General features: G+C 33.7%; 1 pseudogene; it reads left to right on the top strand.

The window, feature by feature from the left end:
* Positions 1–4,961: 4,961 nt before the first annotated feature.
* On the top strand, positions 4,962–9,414 carry LOC111894182 (60S ribosomal protein L2, mitochondrial-like; annotated as a pseudogene).
* The last annotated feature ends 330 nt before the right edge of the window (positions 9,415–9,744 follow it).

The raw sequence follows: 9,744 nt of genomic DNA, 5'->3' as shown, positions 1-9,744 counted from the left end.
GAAGTCCATTTATGGACTTAAGCAAGCGTCTCGTAGATGGAATCTTTGCTTCGATGAGAAAGTCAAAGAGTTTGGATTTGTACGAAGCGAAGACGAATCATGTGTATATGTCAAAGCCAGTGGGAGTATAGTAAGCTTCCTCGTTCTATATGTCGATGACATATTACTCATAGGAAATGACATCCCGACTCTGCAGGAGGTTAAGTCCTGGCTCGGGAAGTGCTTCGCTATGAAGGACCTCGGAGAGGCTTCTTACATTTTGGGAATAAGGATAGTAAGAGAAAGAAGTAAGAGACTAATTGGACTTAGTCAGAACACTTACTTGGAGAAGGTACTAAAACGTTTTAGTATGGAAAACTCTAAGAAGGGAGAATTACTGACACAAAATAACGCCAAGTTGAGTAAGACTCAAAGTCCGAGTACCGAAGCTGAGATAGCAGAAATGAGCCGAGTACCATACGCTTCCGCAATTGGCTCAATCATGTACGCTATGACTTGTACTCGCCTTGATGTAGCCTTTGCTTTGAGCATGGTTAGCAGATATCAGGGGAATCCTGGCAGAGCACATTGGATTGCGGTGAAGAATATCCTTAAGTACCTTCGGAGAACGAAGGAATGGTTCTTAGTCCTCGGAGGGAGTGATGACTTAAAGGTGCGAGGGTATAGTGACGCCAGTTTTCAGACCGACAGGGACAACTACCGTTCGTAGTCGGGCTGGGTCTTTACCCTAAATGGAGGAGCAGTGACTTGGAAGAGTTCCAAACAGGAGACCGTAGCTGATTCAACGTGTGAATCAGAGTACATTGCAGCGAGCGAAGCGTCGAAGGAGGCAATATGGCTAAAGAACTTCATCGGTGATCTTGGAGTTGTACCCGCCATAAAGGAGCCTATGGAGATTTTCTGTGATAACAAAGGAGCGGTTGCCTTGACCAAGGAACCGAGGGATCATGGTAGATCGAGACATATCGACAGAAAATACCATTTCATTAGACATCGTGTAGAAGAAGGACAACTCGTAGTGAAGAGGATATCATCAGAAGATAACCCAGCAGATCCGCTTATGAAGGGACTGAGTAGGGTTAAACACTTGCAGCATGCTAGGAGTATTGGGCTGAAGGATGATATTAGCATAGATTAGATAGTATTAGAAACGTGTAATAGGTAAAATGTAATTAACATTTGATGATTAAATAAAGGAGTTTTATTTATGAGTAATGTTACTGTCTTATGTTAATTGTTTAACTATTGTTTCATTTTGCATGTTTTGACTTCCAGAATAATTGAGTTTATTAAGAATAATCGAATTGTTCAAATTATCCACAATCGTTCATATGTTGGAAGTAGATATGAATGAAGATTGTCATGAATTGGTGTGTAGATTGTCTAAATGGTTTTAGACATAGCAAAGGGTTGCTGAAACGTTCATGAGTGCTTATGAACTAGTTTTGAGCATTAGAACAAACCCGTGCTTGTTGGAATCACCTTATGGAATATGATATAAAAGGTGATCGCAAGACGATAATATCATATAGTCTTAAAACCTAGATATATGGTTTGTTATTTGTTAATTGATTGTACATTGATAATGCGAAAACGCATCAGTAACTCGGTGTTATAAAACGCATTGTTGTGTATAGTTGATTATTGAATATGTAAATGCATATAAGTCGAAGTTTATCTGTAACTTTTATCTAAGAAGGTAAAAGTGATATCTCAGCCGCTCGATGATTTGATTTGACTTATGTGTCGGGCCCGGTCAGAACTGAATTGATGTGTTCGATTAAGTTCTATGTCGAATAAATCAGAGATCGAGAAACCTAAATGCTTGACTAACCATTCCATAGGATTGTCAGCATGATATCTAACAGAGGACTGTACGATCCCTTATCTGAAGGACAAGATTGATTAGATCAGAGTTTGACAGCGTCTTTGAGAGCTACGATTGCAAACCAAATTATACTTGTGCATATAGTTACTAGACTTATCCAAGTGGGAGACTGTTGGAATAGTGTCTAAGGCTGCAACTATATTAGGCAAGTACTTGACCCGGTTGTGCATGGTCCTTTTGGGTTGCCTTCACCATAGCAACTTGACAGGATGATTTATCAAGAGAGAGTAAATATTATTAATATATTATGGGAATAATATAAAGAATAATATATTGTTATTTGATTAATATAAGTCATAGAATTAATTTGAATTAATTTGGTGACTTAAAGAGGTTAATTAAATAAAGGGGTATAAACTGTCAATTGTTTGATAGTTAAGCTTTAGACTATAAATCCTTATAGATATATAGTGGACGGATTCTAGAAGCTAGAATAGCTTCAAAATCGTCCATGACTTATCTAAGGAAAGGATTTTGATAGCCTTAAGAGAAGATTATCCAATTAGGGTTTAGATTGTAACCCTTAAGGAGTCTATAAGTATAAATAGATCCCATGGGCAAGGGAAATCGACACCTAACCTAAAATAAGAGAGCCCTGGCCGATTTCCTCCCCTCTCCTCTCTCCTAAGTCATCTTTCTTGATATTGGTGTTTGTAAGCCATTAGAGGAGTGACAATTGTGACTCTAGAAGCTCAAAGACAACAAGATCAACAAGGAATTCAAAGGTATGGTTCTAGATCTGTTTCAATGTTGTTATTTAACCTAATTATCCATTAGAAGTCTTGGATTCAAAGCATGTTTAATTAGAAAGCCTAGATCCAAGCATTAGGGTTTTGCATGCGTACATAGGAAAGTTCTTATGGCTAAAACCCATCAAAAAGTTGGTGTTTACCAAACATTTTTTTAACTTACTGACTTTTTGAAAAGTCAATAATTTAATACGTCATTTTGAAAAGCACTTCCAAACACCTTGTAGCTTTAGCGAGACGAATATTGTGATAACTAGCTCTTAGTATATTAACATTCTCATATATGTACATTATCCTTGTATTTATTGTTATGTTAATCTATTTCAATATTATCGGGTTCTGTGTATATTTATCCTTAGGAAAATTAATCAGTAGGTCGAACTGATTGTATAAATTGATAAGATGCTCACAAATCAATTCGTTTAAATTAAACTGTAAATATAACTTATATATGCTTTTGAGTAACAACGTGGTAAAAACATAATCAAATTTTGAATGTCGTTATTCTATCTTTCGTTTTAGGGGTTAAAATATCTTATCACTTCATATTATTTTGTTGTTCTCCGTCCTCCTTTAGGGTGTTGGGCATGGGCAACCCCCTATGGGGTTTTTGGGAATTATAATACACAAACACCGTTCCTCTTCACCGTTTTTTGGCGTTATACACATGTTGTTGCTTCCCATTGTCGCCACCACCTTCGTTTAACGTCGTTTCTTTGTTTTTTTTATCTAAAAACGTCTGTATGGGGTGTGGCCCACACCAACGTTTTTAGATAAAAAAAAATACAAAGAAATGGCGTTTAACGAAGATTGTGGCAGCAATAGGAAGCAACGCATGCCTCCCAGCCTATGTATCTGATAAAAATGGAATTGATTGTTGTGGGCCATATTAGACATAGAGTCATGTCTAAAATGTTCATCAAATTTATGTAGTTTTAGCACCATGGCTATCATCATAATGAAAGTGGACCCCCCGACACTAAATTAACTTGTGGAAAGGGTAATGCTAAAGGGCATCTGATCCTAGAAATTTTTTGACGAAAGATAACAAAAGACAAGAGTATTTAAAAGTATTTTATATATATATATATATATATATATATTTGAAAATCGAGCATTTTCAAAAAGCTTGTTAATTAATAGGAAAATTGAACAATTTTATCATTTTTATATGGTTTTTTTAAAATAATTTTTTGAATTTCTCTTTCAGAAAAGCTTGTTAATTAATATGGAAATTGAATAATCTAACCATTTTTGTTTTGTTTTTTTTTAAATAACTTCTTCTGCATTTTTATTGAAAAATAACAATCTTATTCGAAATAGAACGTTCTAGAGTCCATTCCGGCCTATATCCAGTCCGGCACATTCCGATTGGGTTCCATATACAAACCATTACGAAAGCTATTTTGGAATACATACCGGAATAACATCATATTTCAGACTAAGTGGACAAAGAAGATATGTCATATGATTCTGATGAGTTGGAGGATTTATGGGTGAGTTTACTTCTATTTATTTAAGTTACTTATTAAAATTTAAAAATAGTTAGTCCGCAAAACGAAGAACATCTCGAAACACGAAAAACATGTTCGGAATGTTAAATTTATATTAAGAACAAGGCGAATATCACGCTGGGCTGAATAGTAATTATGTTATTACTACTAACCTAGAAATAATAGTTCCTTACACTAATTTGTTATGTAAAATTGTAATGATTTGAACCATGTTTTAACACCTATTAAATTCATATATTTTAATGACCGTTTCTCACAGCTGATGTACGAATAAAACTAAAAATAATTATCGATTTATGTTACTTTTAACGTTATGATTAACTAATTTATAAATTACTTATTTTATTTTTTACAAGGTAATGTAATGTAATTTATAAGGTTATGTAATTTTTAACAATTATTATTGTTAATGGTTAAGATTTAAAAACCATATTTGAAAGAAAAAATCAATTATTATGAAAAATTAGTTTGGATTTTTTTAGTTAATTTGACATTAATTTCGTTTTTTAATATTTTAAGCTATTTAAAAAAAATAATGATTGAATATTAATATTTCACATTTAACACATGTGTGTGTGTGTATATATATATATATATATATATATATATATATATATATATATATATATATATATATATATATATATATATATATTAGAATCAAATATGAAGAGTTTGGGGGTTTCAAAGGCATGTGGTAAAAGTAAAAAATATTTCATTTATAATATACTAAGCGAATACCCGCACGTTGTGCATAATAAAACAATATATTTGAAACATTTACAAATATATGTTTTTTTAAATATACCAATGACGTTGTTGTTAGCTCTTATATTATAAATCTTATAATAAGTTGGTATAAATATTGTTTGTTTTGAATTATATGATAATGTATACATTTTTTAAAATTATATAATCTCAATTGTTTTAAAGGTCTCTAGCTGCAGGTTACTAATGAATAAAAATAAATATAATATATGGTTTAATGATATTTATAGTTGTTACGATTAATTAATTTGAAAAAGTTTATTTCCTTACGATTTAAATTTTTATCATTGTAATTATTTAAAACATTAATCATTGTTTTTGTTTTTAGACAAAATTGCAAAAATAGTCCCAATGGTACGCATTTTTTGGAGTTTTAGTCCAAATCTCAACTTTTTTGGCTTCGTAGTCCTTTTGATCTAGTTTCATTGCGTTTTTGGTCCCTATGAATAGTGTAATGACTGTAATACCCTTGGGTTATTTATTTTTCATTTCTTTCATTTTTTTAAATCTAAATTCTTATTTATTTATTTAACTAATTCAAAAAATAAAAGTCTATCTCTCTCTCTCTCTCTCTCTCTCTCTCTCTCTCTCGTACACACAATAAACAATCACCCTCTTCATCTTCTCCAATCATCCTTCCCAAAAACTCAAAAGCTTACTGCAAGAATCAATTGTGTGTATGTAACTACATTGGGTTTGATTCCTTGGTCAACCATTTTAGTGAACACATGGTGTGCACTAGACAAACCTAACACATGAACATAAACATCTGCAACAAAAAACCAAAATCTTTAAAGCTCAAGTACATACAATAAAAATTCCCACCAGATCTTTAAGAGCAATGCTTCTTCTCGTCTTTTCTCTGGTATTTCTCCGACTCCAGATTAATAGGGTTAGTAAAACTACAAGAATTTTGTCGGAGATTTTCCCTTGAATTTTGTTAGAACCAGATTCCTCTTCATCTTCTTCCTCAAAAAACTCTTCTACACCTCTTAATCTTTAAAGCTTTCAGAACTATCTCTACATGCATCTCCTTCGTCAGAAAAACGATCTACTGATACATAGTGTGCTCAGATCCCTCATCGGAAAAACGTGCTGAGATCGAATCAAGGGGTGCTCAAACCCAAATTGAATCACCCACCTGAAATCGTTTCTAGATGGGTGACATGTTAAACGAAATGGGTTAATTGAGACGTCGGCGGACTTTAAACCCAAACTGAATTACCTACCAGACATGGAGCCTTCGGTGGTGGCTTTTTGACGACGAATTTAGATTTAGATGTAGGCCCTCCTGTCTTGTTCTCACTGTCATGTGTGTTCGGCATTGAAATGCCGATAGCGGGGGAGGACGGCTAGTTTTTCGGCGTGTCTTCTCTCAACTATTCTAGCTTCGTCGATGGTTGTGTGAGCTCGAACACAGGTAGCAACAAAGAGGTGATTGTTGGGGGTGATCAGTGATGGAGGATCAAGTGGGGTGAGGAGGTTGTGGCAGCCTCTTGGCCTGTCGATAAGAGAGAGAGAGAGAGAGAGAGAGAGATTTTAATTTAATAAAACATTAAATTAAATAGAAAAAAAAAGATTGAAAAAAAATATCAGGAGGGCATATTAGTCATTTCAGTTTAGCAAGGGACCAAAACCACAACCAAAATACCTCAAAAGGACCACCAATCCAAAAAAAGTCATGGTTTGGACTAAAACCCCAAAAAAATTACATACCACAGGGACCATTTTTGCAGTTTTGTCTTGTTTTTAAAGGTAACAATATAATTTTTGTAAACAAAATTGCAAAAATGCTCCCTATGGTTTGTCAATTTCTTTGGGTAAGGTTAAAAAAAACGTTTATTAGCAAAAAAAACGTCCCTATTTGGTGCTTTTGTTGTGGTTTTGGTCCCTATATCGTTAAGTTTAACAGCATGGCTGTTAACTTTTGGCAAATGACGGATTTACCCATGGGACCATATCTGTAGTTTTATCTTTTTACCAAACTACAAGGACCAATTATACAGTTTTTCTTTTTCCTTTTATTGAATTATTGTATATTAATTGTTTTAATTATTTTTTTAAACTTTTTTATATTGTATTATTTCTTGTTGGATTTATATATATATATATATATATATATATATATATATATATATATATATATATATATATATATATATATATATATATCTTTACTATATTATTAAGGATATTGCCCATTTCTTGAAATTTAAGAGGTACTGCACCTACTGCATAATATACAATCAATTTATTCATACCTTTTAATACTCCTATCACATTTCCGTTTTACAAATTAATTGCATTAAATATTCACATTTTCATTTGACAAATTAATGGCATTAACATTGACATTTCATAAATTGAATCAAAAAAGTAAACATACTATTTTTCTCCTCCGTCCTCTACATTCGCATTTTCCCTCAAACAAATAGCAAAAACCCTATTTTGAAAAGCCGACATCGCACCTCATCCACCTAACTCATCGTCGTCATCAGTCATCACCATCGGTAGTGAATCACCACCCACTCTCCAACCTCGCACCACTCACTGTATCTGTATCTGATTGTCGTCGCCGCCACCTACTATGCTCTCGCAACACTTTTTCGGTGTCAGGAAGCCACTACGCTCTCTATTTATCTCCTCTGTCCTCTACACTCGCACCACTCGCTTGAGATTACTTCGAGGATTAGCAGCTTTCAGATGAGATCCAAGCCCTCTATCAGTCATAAGTTTTTTTTTTAAATGCAAATTCGAAGTTGAAATTGTCATGTTCAAGAGAAATGAATCTAAAAAAGGGGATCAATAAGATTGAATTTGATGTCGGAATTAATATGCAAATAGAGATTCTTTGTTCCAGTTTTGATGTCAAACCTAGCTCTTTCAAATTATTACATGATCGAGTGTCGTCTGTGTGTCTCTAGCCTCAAGACCCACGTCTGTATAAGGTCAAAATTCTTAAGGGTATCGGTAGTCACCCAAGGCAAAGTTCTGTTTTTGAGGTTTCAGCTTTGTTGGGATATTGGTTCTCTCAGAGTGTTAATTTGGTTATAGTAATGTGGAAAACACGTGTTTTATGAATTGCTGATGAAACAGATGACTTTTTGAATTTGTTTGCTTGTTGCTCTTCTTGTTGAACCCTAACTTCAATTTTACAATAAGAAACAACCTTTTTGACATTAGAAGCGAAACTTTCTTTGGCATTCCTAGACCCTGGTATACTCTTTTAAATAAAAAGAGTTGTGTTCATGTACATTTCAGTAAACACTTATTTGTACATGTAAAAATGAAAATATATTGAAAGAATGAATCATATGCTGATAAAGTAAAAAGAAATTGGTATTTAAAGCTGCATATTTTCAATTCAAGATGGATAATCAGTACCAGAGAGATGTCATTTCCAGCTTTCTTAATTTGATTGTAGAGATGTGGTGCTTAGGATTTGAACATTACTGATTCTATTGTTATCTGAAATTCATCTATGATTTATCCAAAAAAACCAATTTTACTGAATTTATCATATTCCTACAGATGCTCAAAATGTGAGCTCTGAAAGGCCACTTAGGCAATTCGTTACAGGTAAAGACAAGTCAGCAGGTAGAAATTCAAAGGGTCGTATCACAATTTTCCATAGAGGGGGGGGGGGGGGGGGGAACGGTCACAAAGAACAATTGACCTAAAACACAACACTTCATCAGTATGTGTAGTTGAACGAATCGAATACGACCCAAATTGCACTTCACGGATCGCAGTGGTCAGATGGGTCGAAGGGGCAGTCGTTGACCTCCCGAAAAAAGTCAACTCCCTCCAAAAAGAATTTCACCCCACCCCCCAAGATCCTACCCTCCATCTCCATCAAAGGTCAGTTTTCATTCTCTTCAATTCCCGGAATGTTAGAAGACAAAAAGGTGGAATCTTTAAGGCCCAAAACTGATCATGTAGTGGTTGGACTTTCAAAAGGTAGTAGAACCTTGAGTAGTCAAAGTCAAAGTTAAACGGGGACCCACATGAGAAATGTTAAAGATGTTTTCTTGTCTGCTTTTTCATCTTCAAATGGGAAAAAAGACATAATGTTCCTTATTCGTTTGTGAACGTGTTGGGTGTTCCAAGAATGGCGGTGGCAGGGGCAAAACCAGAATTTTTTGTTCCAAGAATGAAAGATGATGTGAAAGAGAATGAAAGTATGTTGCTTAATGAGGTAAAAAGGTGGGATAAGGATAGTGTTGTGTGGGGGCATAAGATGAAACGGAAAGTAGTTCTTTCTTGGGAGAGTTTGAGACAAAGGGGGATTTTAGGGGTTGTTAATGAGTCAGAGTCAAAGTCAAAGGTGTGAGAAAGTGAAAAGGTAGAAAAAGATGGGAAATTTGGAGTGGATCGAGCTCCTGTGAATTATATATTGGCTACCTAAGTGTCGATTTATCTGTTACCTAAGTGTCAATTTATCTGTTACATGTCTGTTGTGACAAAAAAACAAAATAAATCATAATTATACTAAAAAAACAAATATTTAATCGGGTCTGTAATCAAGAGTGTACATTTATATATTATTATTTTAACATTTGCACAGTTTGACATAATTGGGTTTGTAATCAAGAGTGTACATTTATATATTATTATTTTAATTATACTGATAATTGTTTATATGTAGTAAACTATTTGTGCAAAACAATTAATCGTCTCTACAATTTAATTTTTGAATAAAATATCTGCACCCGGCGCCTGGCGCGGGTAAACGACTAGTGTATATATATATATATATATATATATATATATATATATATATATATATATATATATATATATGTATATATATATATTAATAAAT

Source organism: Lactuca sativa, chromosome 6, assembly GCF_002870075.4.
Source record: "Lactuca sativa cultivar Salinas chromosome 6, Lsat_Salinas_v11, whole genome shotgun sequence".
Taxonomy (NCBI): Eukaryota; Viridiplantae; Streptophyta; class Magnoliopsida; order Asterales; family Asteraceae; genus Lactuca; species Lactuca sativa.
Note: the sequence above shows the minus strand (reverse complement) of the source record. Positions and strands in the feature narration are given on the sequence as shown.